This window comes from Elaeis guineensis, chromosome 15 (assembly GCF_000442705.2).
Source record: "Elaeis guineensis isolate ETL-2024a chromosome 15, EG11, whole genome shotgun sequence".
In the NCBI taxonomy this organism is placed as follows: Eukaryota; Viridiplantae; Streptophyta; class Magnoliopsida; order Arecales; family Arecaceae; genus Elaeis; species Elaeis guineensis.
Window position 1 is genome coordinate 62,736,819 of NC_026007.2, and position 16,135 is coordinate 62,752,953.

Sequence of the window (16,135 nt, forward strand, 5' to 3'; positions counted from 1 at the left end):
ATGGGGTAGTTGAAAGGAAAAATAGAACCTTAGAAGAAATGGCCCGTACCATGCTCTGTGAAAGCAACCTTCCAAAATATTTTTGGGCGAAAGCTATTAACACAGCATGTTACATTTTAAATCGTGCTTTAATAAGACAATTTTTAAAGAAAACCCCCTATGAACTTTGGAAAGGAAGAAAATCAAATATTGCCTATTTTCATATTTTTGGTTGCCGATGTTTTGTATTAAATAATGACAAAAAAAAACTTGGTAAATTTGATGCAAAATCAGATGAAGCAATCCTTCTAGGTTACTCCTCCACTAGTAAAGCATTTAGAGTGTTCAACAAAAGAACCTTAGTAGTTGAGGAGTCCATACATGTTGTCTTTGATGAATCTAACGATCCTCCTTCAAGGAAGAATGAGGGTGTTGATGATGCAGATCCACTAATAGAAGGTATGAAGGAGATCACTCTAAAAGATTCAGCAACTCCAGAAGACAAGGATCAAGAAGATGAACAAAATGAGAAAGGTGAAGAAATTCAAGAACAACCTCATGGTACAAATGACTTACCCAAGGAATGGAGGTATGTTCACAACCACCCTAAGGAATTAATTATCGATGATCCTATGCATGGGGTAAAAACACGTTCTTCACTTAGAGATGTCTTAATCATTGTGCTTTTGTATCTCAACTTGAACCTAAAACTTTTGAAGAAGCTGAAAATGATCATAACTGGATTAATGCTATGCAAGAAGAACTCAGTCAATTTGAAAGAAATAACGTTTGGACCTTAGTGAAAAGACCTAAAGATTATTCAATAATTGGCACAAAATGGGTCTTTAGAAACAAATTAGATGAGCATGGAAATGTAATTAGAAATAAAGCAAGACTGGTTGCTAAGGGATATAATCAAGAAGAAGGAATTGATTTCGATGAAACCTTTGCACCTGTTGCTAGATTAGAAGCCATTAGACTTCTACTTGCCTATGCTTGCTTTATGAAATTCAAACTATTTCAAATGGATGTTAAAAGTGCATTTTTAAATGGATATATTTCTGAAGAAGTACATGTAGAACAACCCCCTGGATTTGAAAATCATGCTTTTCCCAATCATGTCTTTAGATTAAATAAAGCTTTATATGGCCTAAAACAAGCACCTAGAGCATGGTATGAAATGCTAAGCAAATTTCTACTAAATAATGGTTTCTCAAGAGGCAATGTAGACACAACCCTATTTATTAGAAGAAACCAAAATGATATGCTAATTATACAAATTTATGTTGATGACATAATTTTTGGGTCTACTAATGAATCCCTTTGTCAAGACTTTGCTAAGCTTATGCAGGGAGAGTTCGAGATGAGCATGATGGGAGAACTCACTTTCTTTCTCGGACTCCAAATCAAACAATCAAAAGAGGGAATCTCCATCACCCAAAGCCAGTACACCAAGGAACTACTCAAAAGATTTGGAATGGAGAACTGCAAACCTATTGGCACACCAATGAGTCCCTCAAGTAAGCTTGACAAGGATGATGAAGTAAAAGCGTAGACTTAAAATACTATAGAGGTATGATTGGCTCATTATTATATTTAACTGCAAGTAGGCCTGATATCATGTTTAGTGTTTGCTTATGTGCAAGATATCAATCTAATCCTAAGGAATCTCATTTGAATGCTGTTAAAAGAATCCTTAGATACTTAAATGGTACACAAACTATAGGGTTATGGTACTCTAAGGACTCACAAATTAATTTGTTAGGATATTCTGATGCTGATTTTGCTGGATGTAAATTAGATAGAAAAAGCACAAGTGGAACTTGCCAATTTCTTGGAGTTAACCTAATCTCATGGTTTAGCAAGAAACAAAATTCGGTGGCACTGTCTACGGCTGAGGCCGAATACATTGCAGTCGGAAGTTGTTGTGCTCAAATCTTGTGGATTAAGCAACAACTCGAAGATTTTGGAATCAAACTTAATGAAACACTAATAAAATGTGATAATACAAGGCTATAAATCTATCTAAAAATCCAATACAACACTCAAGATCTAAACATATTGAGATAAGACATCATTTCATAAGAGAACATGTTCAAAACAAAAATATAATTCTTGAATATGTTTGCACTGAAAATCAATTAGCCGATATCTTTACAAAGGCCCTTAGTGAGGATAGATTCTGTGAAATTAGGAGAAATCTAGGAATTCTAGATCCATTTGCCTAAACTTCTCTTAATTATTATCAAATATTCTTAGAGCTCAATTTCCAACAATTATCCTGGTTCCAAAAGCTCAGTTTTATCACTCTAAAAACTTATCATTAAGCAAAATTCTTTCTCCCAAAATTTTGAATTTTTCTGGAATTTATTTGCATTTTTCCTGATTTTCTGAACTTCATGAGTCGACCCCATGAGTCGACTCAATGGCAAACTTGTAAATCCCACCAACTTCCATCGGGTTCATTGTTTTTAAAACGGGAAACCTTGTTTATGAGATGACTCATCTTCTCGTCGTCTTCCTTCCGAAAGCCGTCCTCTCCAACTCTTTTTGCTCCAAATCCAAGGATCAATTCTGAGGCAATTCTCCCTCCTCCTCTCCACCAAAAATCGCCTCCTTGAAAAGGATTTTTCTGTGCTTTCTCGCAGTGTTAGGCGCGGGTGGAACGTGCCCTAGAACTTCACCGTTCATTCAAAATCCACTTCTTTTCTCCACCAAAATTCTTCTTTACTCTTTTGTGATCCCTCCTCCACTGAATTCAAGTCTTCTTGTCTGCTACCTTATTGGATATGGCTCCAAAGATGAAACTTCCCCAAAGAAGGAAATCAATCCGAGAGCCTGAGGAAATTGTCCGAAAGAAAAGGCATGCTCAGTCTTCCACTGTTCCCAATCCAGTTTCAGTACCTGCTCAAGGTCCCTCTCAACCCTCCATAAGCCCCAGTGTAAATCTTCTTTCTGATAGAAAAGTAGAAACCGGAAAAAATATAGATTTTCGGTTCTTTGAGAAAGAAGGCTTTACTTTTGCTACCAAGATCAAAAATCAAGGATGGGAACTTTATTGCTCTCTTAAGGAAGTCACCTATGTTGATCTAGTCAGAGAGTTCTACCAGAACCTAAATTATGGAAACGGGTCTGTGACTTCAACTGTAAAGGAGATTGACATCTGTTTGGATTCTAGGATATTGGGAGAGATACTTCAGTTGCCTAGTGAAGGATACTCATATATGGAACTCCCAATTAAAGAAGAAGGGATCAGAATTATCTTAGGAGAAGATTTTTCAGGAAGTTTAAACAAATTGGAAGCAAAGCTACTGTCCATTGAGATGAGGGTCCTGCATCAGATTGTGACAAAACTATTCTTTCCTAGGAGTGGTAGACATGACTTACTATCTGGCAGAGATGTATGTGTCATGTTTTATATCATCACTCAGACCCCCCTAAACCTCCCTGCACTTATGATAGAGGCCATGAGAGAAACTTTGAACAGATCCAAGGCACACTTGCCTTATGGTATGGCCCTTACTAGAGTTTTTAGGAGGTTTGGAGTTAGCTGTGAGGGGGAGACACCTACCAAGCTCTCACATGTGGACACTTTCAACCAACACAGCCTGCACCGAATGGGAATTACAAAGACTGTTGGTGGTTGGATCAAGGGCTCTGAAGAAAGAGCTGAGGAGAGAGCTGAGGAAAGAGCTGAAGACAGAACTGAAGGCAGAGTAGAAGAAGAAGGTCCATCTTCTCCTGTACATGATTTCAGGGCAGCTTACCAAATACCCAGTTCATTCATGATACTGAGGCTGGCCCTTCTGAGTTTACTAGGATGCCCACACCAGTGTATCAGCCAGAGAGCAGAGCACCTCATTCAGAGTTCAGACTGGCTGACGATCAGATCGAGCATATATCTCAGCGTGTGGCTTCTTTGTTGTCTAGCCAGTGGAGTAGTACTTCTTTTGCACCTGGAGCTACTTCTTCTGATCAGACCATTACTCCCCACATCTCCACTATATTTCAGATGATTTCAGATCAGTCCGTCAGGATACAGCAGCTTGAGGATACAGTCTGGAGACTTACTGGCAGAGTTCTTGACTTGCAGGGGCAAGTCCTTGCATTGGCCCATCCCCAGCCACAGGAGTCTACCATTGAGGTCACAGACCTCACTGCAGAGGCTGGCAGGCTCAGAGGAGCACTAGAAGGTGGATATGAGCTACTGAGGAAAGAGATCAGAGGATCGAGTGAGCATGCTACCACCCAGTTCACTGCTCTACTTCAATCTGTTTCAGAGCACTGAACGTACTTGATTCTATCAGACTCATGATATCAGCCCTAGTATCTCAGCGTTCTCAGCCTCCCAGTTCATCTCGTTCTCCTACTCGTGGCAGAGGCAGACGGGGTAGAGGACGCACTTCTGATCCATCATCTTCTCATACTATATCTGATGACTCTGATCATTGACTTATCTAGATCTTAGGAGTTAGTATCTTGTTCTAAGATCTATACCTTGGGGCCATTTAGCTGGTTGAATTTTATGAAACAATTATGATATTAATGGAATCATCTTTTACCTATATTTCTACCTCTTTGTAATGATTATATTTTGGTTATATTTCAATCTCCGATACATCTGTTGAAATATTATCTTCTCCTTATTGTTGTTTGCTATTGATAATTGCTATATTAAGGGGGAGCAAACATCTGTGAAAAACTCTAAAGAGGAAGAAATTAAAGAATATTTTCAGAAAAAGAAAAGAAAGAGTTAACTATGTTTGATGATGTCAAAAAGGGGGAGAAATTAAAATTAAACAAAAATTAAAATTAGACAAAAAGCAAAACCCTAAATTATGAGAAAAAGGGGGAGAAATTAAATTAAAACAAATATTGAAGAAATTAAACAAATATTGGAGAAATTAGACAAAAACAAGGATTGAAAGATTAAACAAAACTTTGAGAAATTTTGGTATCGAAATTTGGTATCAGACAGAGAAATTTGGTATCAGACAGAACTTTAATCCATCAAAAGCAAAATCATGAGTACAATGCAAATAAGTATTTTTTTATATATATGCTCTGATATTCAAACTTGCTTTTGAAATTTTACTCACCTTGAGACATCAATAAGAAATTTGTTTTACTCTGATACATCCTACAATTTCTTTCAACTTGATCTGATACATGATAGCATTTGATCCGATACAGTGTGAAGGTTTCTCTAAAATATTATAACATTTGCTCTGATACTGTATGAAATTTTCTCTGATACATTAAAAATTTTCTTGCTCTGATACATTATAAAATCTTTTCTGATATCATTGTAAAAATTATTTTTGCTCTGATACATAGAAAAAGTTATTTATCTTCTCTTGCTCTGAAATATCTTGAACTCAAAATGATCTAATACCCTTTTCAAATCTTTAAAAAATGGACAAACTATTTTTGCATTTATATTACATGCCAAAAGAATCATACTCTTTTCAAGCATATACACCCATAATGGATTCTTTTGAAATTAATGCATTAACATAAATATTTTTGTTCATATGTTTTGTCATCATCAAAAAGGGAGAGATTGTTGCTCCTAGATTGATTTTGATGATTACAAAGCAGATTGAAGGGATACAAACAATTGAAAAAGTCCTTATGCTCTTCAAGGGCAAAATCATAATTTCACTAAAATCCTGATTTGATAGTACCATTTGGTAGAACAAATGATTTGAAATCTATTGGTGAAAATTTCATTGTGTTTGGACTTATATTTTTGAAGTTATGAAGGTTTGAAGTGCATGAGTCGACTCATGAGTCAACTCATGGCACTATGAGCTGAATGGCACGCAAAAAATTCCCATGGCACGCTGGATTTTTGGCTTGGCACGACCTGTGAGTCGACTCATGAGTCGACCCACAAGGCATGAGTCGACTCATGAGTCGACCTCTGCTGATTTGGGCCAAAAAATCCAGAAATCCAAGTTTCTGGTCTTTGCAACAGAAGTCGACTCATGAGTCGACTCCTGATGCATGAGTCGACTCATGAGTCGACCCCTGCGACGGGAAATGTCAGCAACGGCTATTTTTTTTTGGCCGTTTTAATTGCCATTTATGCTTCCTAAAAATCCTCTAACGGTTCTTTATCTGCCTAAATTATTTTCTCTTGCTACTAATGCCATAAAATGCTTAAAATGGTGAAAGAAAATTGCAGATTAAATAGCAGATCAAATTGCAAAGAAAAAGTGTGGAAATCGGGAGATCAAACGTGAGATCAAAAGAGAAGAGAGGATCCTAAATTTGAGATCAACGAAATATTCAAGAAGAAGAGAGAGGATCCACAATATTCAAGAGAGTTTGTGAAAAAGAAAAGCAAGAGCATTCAAAGAGAGAATCTTTCAAGTCGATTGTTTTCAACCTTGATCTAGAGATCGTTCAAAGCTTTCAAGAGATCTTCAATCAACAATCAACCTCTTCTCAAGCGTTCAACCGTTCATTCATCTTGAGAAAATCTGAAAAAGGGGTTCTTCATTTGAGTAAAGCTTTTATTGTTATATTTGCTCATTTAAGGAGCTGTTATTGTATTCATCTGTGCTCTAAATATTCTTACTCTTTGTGAGTTTTTTGCTCTTGTTTTTGGAGGATTTCCAAAACAAGGAAAGGTTGATCCGAACCTGAAATCGGAGTGTTTTGGGTTTGCTTGTACCCGAAAAACAAGTGTTCTAGCTTGGGATAGCTAGGGTCGGAGTTTCCGACGTCTTGTATTCTAGCTTGGATAGCTAGTGTCGGAGTTTCCGACGTTTTATATTCGGGTTGAATACAAAGGATAGTGGATTAAAATTCTCAAGTGGGATCTTGGGGAGTGGACGTAGGTGCAAGGTTAGCACCGAACCACTATAAATCCTTGTGTTTGTGGTGTGCTTTATCGCTTTATCTTATTTCTTTATTATATCTTTGCAATACTGCTTTAGTTAATTAATATTGATTTAAAGCCATTGTTTTGTTCTTCATAAGTTATCTGTTGGGCTTAAAATTTTTAGAAACCCAATTCACCCCCCCTCTTGGGTTGCATAGCTGGGCAACAGCTATGATGCCCACGATCCTGCTCCACTTCCTGCGACAGATACCACACGATTCTTCCATCCTCTGGCAAGTCGCGACAACGGACGCCGCTCCACTCCCTGCGGCAGACTCCACGTGGCGAGCTACGGCGATAGCTACGATTCCACTCCGCTACCCTTCGCAATAAATTCTTCCTGACTATGGACGGCCCACTACCAGACGGTTACGAACGTCACTATCAGTCTGTTGCACCCTCCGCCTATAAAAAGGGGGACCCCAGATACGTTATTCTCTAAGCTCCATTTTCTATCTCAAAACTCTGCTAAAATTTCCATTCGAGCACTCCATTCTTGTTGAGGCAGAGAACTGACTTGAGCGTCGGAGGGTCTTGCCGGAGCAACCCCACCTCCGGTTTAGACTTTTTTTGTAGATCCCGACGGCGACCGTGACTCCCTCGACTCCAGCTTCTCTGGTGCAAACAGATTTTTGCACCAACAGATATCATTATCAATATCAAAGAAATAAAGTATAATTTATAGAAAGATGAGCCACGAAAGGTGAGTTGCATATCTTTTTCTTTTTTGTTAGTTTGTTTGATCATTCATTATGCTTTGTATTCCCTCCTTAGCTTAATGAAATGATGTTGGTGCAAATCTAACAGCTTCTAGCTTTTGGAAGGAGAGTTCAATGCAGCATAACGAAGTTGAGATTTAATATACGAACTTGAGGTTTGATACAATATAATGAAGTTATCGACGGTACTTAGCAGGTAAGACTATGAATCTCATTGCTATTTTTTTATATTAATTTTTATATTATGTTTCAAGAATATGTTATTATTTTTATAATTTTTGATTTGTGAAAAAATAAATTTTAAATTTATATAAAAAAATATCTTATCTTTTAATTTTTTTAATTTTTTAATTTTTATTGATTTTTTATATTTTTTAATTTTTTTTTATTTTTTTCATTCATAGAAATCTCAATCGTGTTAGAGGTTTGGAGTGGTGGAGTAGAAAAGTTTAGATCCATATCAATTGGATAGAAGGCTTGGAGCAGACAATGTAGCTTTTTCTCTCTCCCTCTCAATAAAATTTATGAAAACTTATTATTTTTTATAGATTATTTTTTACTATTATTTAGTAATTAAAAAATTTATTATTATCTTGATGTTAATTCGATTTTCAGATTGAACAACTTGAAGATAATTAAAAGATGATAGAAAAATTTATTAGTATAAATTTAATTTTAAAATTATAATTTTTTTATTATCTCAATGGACTTTTCAACAATGAAAATAATATTTATGGTATAGATATATATATTTTTTTAAAAAAATGAGTTATAACTATCTTTTTCTGGATGATTTTATAGTTTTGGATCCATCTATTGAGTAGATATCTTTGAGAAGGTATTCATTATATTTTACTCCATATTAATTTATTAATAATTTTAAAAATTATAAAATTTTTAACTTTTATTTTATTAAAATTTATTGTATTTTATTATTTATTATTAGAATAAGTAAATCGAGTATTTTTTCATATTTTTAGATGAAATAATAACGTATTGTTTTTTAAAATATTAATTTATTATTATTTAAAAATAATAATATATTATTTTTTAATTTTAAAAATAACAAAATACAAATTTATTTTTTTAAAAAATATTTTTATTATTTTTTAAAAAATAGTATGCTTTGAGATCTGAATTGATCCATCAGATTCGATCAAACAGTGTTATCTTATTTTATATTGATTATTATTGTAATTATCTTTTTATATTTTATAGTCTAATAAATAATTTCATTATCTTATTATTAGTATCTTTGTTAGGATATTTTTTAAATTAATCTTATAGTATCATCTTATTTTATATTAACTGTTATTGTAATTATCTTTTTATATTTTATAGCTATACTTATTTTGTTATTTATTTCATATTATTTATATTTAATTATAAATCTCTTTATTAGTAAGATTTAAGGTATGTTTAATATAGACTGATAAGAATAATATTAGTATTATTTTTTATTTAATTTTTTTTATTTTCATGGACATGATAGATGGTTGCTAAAATCTATTAGATCAAATAGTGTTATTTTTTTATTTTATTAAAATTTATTATATTATATTATTTATTATTGGGGTAAATTAATTGGTTGATTTTTTTTCATATTTTTATGTGATTTTGTTGATTTAGTTATGTTTGCTCATATCACTTAATAGTGGAGTATTTGATCATTTAGATAATTTTTTTCTATTATATTTATCTTTTTAACTCTATTTAAATAAATTTTTAGATCAAAATAAAATATTATTTTAAAGAGACATGATGTATATGATGTTAGACAGGTTTAAGAAAAAAATATATCAAATTTTAGAATTTTTAAGATATTTTTAGTAATTTTTGTTCATAGCCCTTTAAATATTTTAAAATATATTTAAGATTTATTTTTAATTAGTTATCTCTTAATTATAATTTTATAATTGCATATTGTTGAAATTTGATCATGAAAAAATTTGAAAGAAATTATGAAGAAATTAAAATTGCTTAAATCAATATATGAAATCGAGGTTCAATATAACATAATGAAGTTATTGATCACACTAATTAGGTAAGACTATGAATCTCATTATCTTTTTTTGATTATTAATTTTTTATTATATTTCAAAAATATGTTATTATTTGTATAGTATTTAGTTTGTACTAAAATAAATTTTAAATCAATACGAAAAAAGATCTTGTCTTTTTATTTTTTTATTTTTTTTAATTTTTATTAATTTTTTGCATATTTTTTTTCTATTTTTTTTACTTTTCTCATTCACTTTTTTCATTCATAGGAGTCAACTTAGTGGGAGGCTTGGAGTAGCTAAATAGGAAAGTTTAAATTCATCTTAATCGGATGGAAAGTTTCGAACGATTAAGGTAATTCCGTTACTATTATTTTATCATTTTACTGTCAGTAGTTTAAAAAATTTATTATATCTTGATGATAATTTTAATTAAAATTTTAAAATAAAAAATAAAATTCTAGATGAGGATGATACTTGATGTCTTATATATGATGTATGTAGCTATTTATTGTACCATTGTTAAGTACTAATTATTTTACATTGAATGATTGTATATTTATAGAGTGTTCAAATAGGATTAATATAAATTTTTAAAAAATAAAAATATTTAATATTTAAATATAAAATATAAAATATTTAATATTTAATATTTAAAATTATGAATTATTTTTTTAATCATTTTGCTTCATATTTTGTTATGAAACTTAATTCACTAATACTTTAATAAAATTTTTTGGTATTCATATTTTTAATTTAGATAAAAAAAGTTATGTTAGATGAAGATTAATAAGAACATAAGTTCATCGGCTAATAAAAATATTATATGTTACATTGTATAGAAAATTATATATTAATAAAATATTTTAAAATTTTACTTTAATGTAAGGTAAATCCCGCCGCATAGCATGAGTTACACACTAGTAGAATACAATAATCATTAGGTTTTCTTTTATGATCCATTGGTATAACATGATTTTACTTTTAACTTTTTTGACATACAAAAGGTTCTCTTACATTGCAAGATCAATCTAGAATCTTTCTGGATCACGTGTGTTGATCTTAGATTTATTGATCGGTGGTTCTACCTTGAGATGGTAGAGCAATGATTTAGGTATATATCATCAAACCCAATCTAGCTCTTAGAACTTCCATCTTTTTTTAGTTTGAGGATAGATTTAATATAAGAAAAGAAAAAGAAGTTTGCGACTATCTCATATGTTGAATTTATTGGGATCATGAGTATTGAAAGATAATAGATAAAGCAAAAGTAGAAATCATATTAATGATAATATCAAAAGCATAGAAAAATCACAGCAATCGCAGGAACATCAAAATTTTTTTATGGTTTGGCCAAAGCTTACGTCTACACAGGAATCAGAGTAAGAAGGAGCTTTCACTATAATAATAGTTTAGAGTATAAAAAAATATTTTTCTTGACACAACGTTTGGAACACCGCTTCTGATACAAAAAAGAAAAAATTCAAGATTAAACAAACCTCCAATAGAACCCTCAATGGAATAACTCTAATTTGAGGTTGAGTGAATTCCTGCAATCGACGTTCTCCAATTTTTTTTTTGAACGAAGCACACTCCAAGCCTCTCTTTTTCTCTCTCCCTCTCTCTTTTTAGTGGCTCATGGCCTCTTTATGGCCTTCTTTTTGTATTTTCTACGTTCTCACGTTCGCTCCACAAACCCCTTTTTATAGACCCAAATTAGAGTCTTTTATGGACTCTTTTCTGTATTAAAAAAAAATTCCTTGGGTCCCTTATTTCCAAGCCACAAAAGGACTTCTGCATGCACTCGAACTCTTTTCTGCGTGCATCTCTACTTTTTCACATTGTTTTGGTTTCCATAATGCCTCCCATATAGGAGGAATCACATCAACAAATCTCTCCCTCTTGACTCATATGAGAGGTTCCATCAAGTTTGTAGCGCCCTTGCACTTCATCAGTTTCGCCTCTGAAATTGACTTCGCCAACATATCAGAATTATTTTCTTCAGTGTCAATTTTTTCAAGTTTGAACTGCTTCATCTTCAGTGCATCTCGAATCTAATGATATCTGATATCGACGTGTTTCATCCTTGAATGAAATACTGGGTTCTTACTGAGATGGATGGCCCTTTGGCTACCACTGTAGATGACGTATATTTCTTGCTCCCTGTCAAGCTCCTCTAATAATTTTTTTAGCTACAGTACTTTTTTACCGGCCTCCATTATGGTGATGTATTCTATCTCTGTCGATGACAGTGTGATACACTTTTGTAATTTTAATTGCTACGACATCGCTTCCCCTGGAAATATCATCAGATAATATGATATGAATTTTCTTGTATCCACATCTCTCATATGTCTGTATCTATGTAAGCTTGTAGCACATGATCTTCACTGTCATAGCATAAACATGTCCTGGATGTCCTTTCAAGGTATCTCATTATCACTTTATCGCTTTTTAGTGCTCCTTCCTAAGGTTTGAAAAAAATCGGCTAACCACACCAGCTGCATGAGCAATATCAAGCATGATGCACATCATAGCATATACAAGACTCCCCACAGCAAAGGCATAGAGAATCTTACTCATCTCCACTTGATCCTTTTCACTCTTTGGACTTTGCTCTTTAGTCAACTTAAAGTGTCCTACAAGTGGACTTACCATCGACTTCGCTTAGTTCGTGTTGAATCTATCTAGCATCTTCTCAACATAGACCTCTTGTGACAACCACAACTTTTCGGATCTCCTATCTTGGGTAATTCTCATCCCCAAGATTGTTCTGGCCTGCCCCATGTCTTCCATCATAGATGCCTGACTTAACTTTACCTTTAGATCATTGATTTTGGCAATATCATATCCCACAATCAGTATATCATCAACATATAGCAAGAGTATGATAAAATTATCATTAGAAAATTTTTTCATAAATATGCAATGATCAAAACTTGTTCTCTTACATCCATTCTCCATCATAAAGGAATCAAACTTTTGTACCACTATCGCAGTGCCTGCTTCAGCTCATAAAGATTTTTTTTCAAGCGATACATCAGGTTCTCCTTGCTTTTAATTTTGAATCTTTCCGATTACTCTATGTATATATCTCCTCCTCCAAGTCATCATGAAGGAACATCGTCTTCACACTAAGTTATTCCACCTCAAGATGTAAACAGCCAGTGAGACAAAGGACAACTTCAATAGATGTGAGCTTCACGATGGATGAGAAAATCTCTTCAAAATTGATGCCCTTCCTTTGACCAAAACCTTTCACAATTAATCTCGCCTTTGTACCTTGGTTGTGAACTGTTCTCCTATAGTTTCAATCTGAACACCCATTTATTTTCGAGTGCTTGCTTTCTTTTAGGCATCTTTACCAACTCATATATATTATTTTTCTGCAAAAAATTCATCTCCTCCATTGTCTTCATCTACTCTTCACTATGCTGGTCTTCCATGCTTTGAAGTAGGACTCAGACTTTCCTGCATCTGTCAATAGCACATAATCTTATGGTGGGTATCTCATGGATGGCCTCCACTCTCTTGTGGATCTCCAGGCCTCTTGTATAGATGGTTCAGCATGCGACTCAGTTTGAATACCATCCCCACTCTCCTCAGCCTCATGACTGTTATGTGTACCATCAGCTGCAATTACTCTCCCATCATCAAAATTCTTTGAAAAAGTATTGGGCAAAAGTTTGCAGGATTGCTCGAGGTCGACTTTAGCTTGTTAGGCTTTTCAAAGTCATTGATCGTCTGATCCTTCAAGAAAATAATATCACGACTGTGCACGATCTTCTGCTCCATAGGATCCCATAGTCGATAGTTGAACTCTCCGTCCTCACTATAGTCTAAGAATATGCACTGCTTCATCTTGGCATCTCATTTGGATCTCTCATTTTTAAGATATGCACGAACATCCTATATCCAAAAACTTTTAAATAATCATAAAAAATATCTTTTTTCAATCATACTCTCCACAGTGTATCACCTTTAAGAGCATAGAAAGGAGAAAGATTAATGATGTGGACCGCAGTCATCAATATCTCTCCTAATAATATCTTTGGTAGTTTAGCATGAGAGAGCATGCTCCTAATCCTCTCACAGATCGTGCTGTTCATCCTCTTAGCAACCCCATTTTGTTGCGGCATTTACTGTCTCCTCCAATTTGATGGCATTCTCTTGATGCATATTTTTTGAAAGGATCCCTATATTTACCTCTATTGTCCGTCCGTATGCACTTCAGCTTTCGCTCAATCTCTGTTTCAATGGAGATATAAAATTACTTGAATATATCAAGCACCTGATCCTTCATTTTCAAAATATATGTCCAAATTTTTCAAAAGTGATCATCAATAAAGGTTACGAAGTAAGAGCATCCATCAAGAATTTTATCACTCATAGAACAAACATCAATGTAAACAATATCTAATGCACCAATATTTTTTTTAAAAAAAAAAGTTCTGAAAAAAAATTTAAGTTTGTTTATCTATCAGGCAGTTTTCGTATGTCTTTAATCTAGAACTATCAGTAGGAAGAGCATTCTTCTTAGCCAAAATTGACATCCTCTTTTGGCTCATATATCCCAGTTGCCGATGCCATAATTCTGAGATAGAAGATTCTTTCGCTGCATTCAGCTTCTTATCGAGCTTAGTTTGTATGAAGTAGAGAGAGCCTTGTTTGAATCTCTGGCTACTACTAGTGATTTTTTGATCAACTTCCACTTGTCATCTCCAAACATACTGTAGCAGCCCTCCTCGTCTAATACTCCTATCGACAATAGGTTCAAGTAGATATCTAGTACATATCGAATATTTTTTAATGCTAGCCTATACCCCAGGCTCATGATTAGCATGTCTCCGACGTCAATAATTTTTGATTCTCCATCATTTTCTATCTTTACCGTCTCAAAGTCACTAGAATGATAAGATGAGAATAATTTCCGTCTCACTGTAACATGACACATAATGGCTGAATCAATCACCTAAGTAGAGTCTGGGTCAATAGTACTTGTAAGACCATCGTCTATTATGCCACAAACAACGATTATCTCTCCACTCGAAGCTACTGCTATCATCTCATAGTCTGAGCTAGAGTCATCATTTGATTTGTTCTTCGGCTTCTCCTTTTTAATAATTGACAATCCTTCTTAAAGTGGTCCCATTTGTCACAGTTGTAACATCTACCACTTCAGAACTTGGATCTCTCCCATAATTTAGCATGGCCATCCAAGTTAGATGGGGAGACATGTGCTTGCTTCTTCCCTTTCTTTCCGTGACGAGGGCCTCATTGTGGCTGGAGACCCCTTGCTCCTTCCTGTCGACCTCCTCATTAAGCATACATTCTTTCATCATTGTCGAGGCTATCATACCCTTTGATGAAGAATTGCTTAGAGATGCCACCAGAGTCTTCCAACTGTCGGACAAAAAACTCAACAATAATAGGGCCTGGAGCTCCTCATCTAATGCCATTTTTATTACGACAAGCTGGTTTATCACATTCTGAAAGTTGCTTAGATGCTCCGTCATAGAAGTCTCCTCCTAATATTTCATGTTCATCAGTTTTTAAATTGGGAACACTTTGTTCTGCGCCATTTTTCTCTCGTATGGGCTTTTCAATTTCAATTAAAGGGTATGGGTATTAACCTTCATTAAAATATGATGGAAGACGCTATCATCAATCCATTGCTAGATGAGCTCAATAGTTTTGCGATTCAGTTTCTCCCATTTTCTATCTGATATCTTATTGGGCTGAGCAATAACTCTTCCAATTAGATCGTAAAGATCTTTGCAGTAAAGGAGATCTTCCATGTAAGGTTCCAAATCGAGTAGTTGTTGATATCAGCTTGATCATAGTGCCTGATGAAGATTGATCCTCCATCTATTAGCATCTTAACTCTTTCTTCAATATTCTGGATTCGATGAAACCAGGCTCTGATACCATTTGTTAGGATCGTAAGCACTGAAAGATAATAGATAAAGCAAAAGTAGAAACGACGCTAATGATAATACCAAAAGCATAAAGAAATCATAGCACTCGCAAGAATATTTGAATTTTTCTATGGTTCGGTCGAAACCTACATCTATACAGAGACCAGAGTAAGAAGGAGCTTACACTATGATAATAGTTTAAAATATAAAAAAAATCTTTTCTGATACAATACCGAAAATACCGCTTCTGATACAAGAAGAAATCTAGAATTAAATAAATCTCCAGTGGAACCCTCGATGAAATTACTCTAATCTGAGGTGGAGCAAACTCCTCAAATCGATGTTCTCCAATCTTCTTTTTTTGAATAAAGCACCCTCCAATCCTCTCTTCTTCTTCTCTCTCTCTCCCCTTTTGGTGGCTCGCGGCCTCTTTATGGCCTCCTTTTTTGTGTGTTCCACGTTCTCACGTCTACTCCACGGACCCTTTTTTATAGACCTAAATTAAAGGGGTTTTGCATCTCTTATTTTCGAGCCACAAAATGACTTCCGCATGCGCTTGGACTCTTTTCCATGTTGTTTTGGTTTCCATGATGGGTCCCAAATGGGAGGGACCACACTAACAGAATT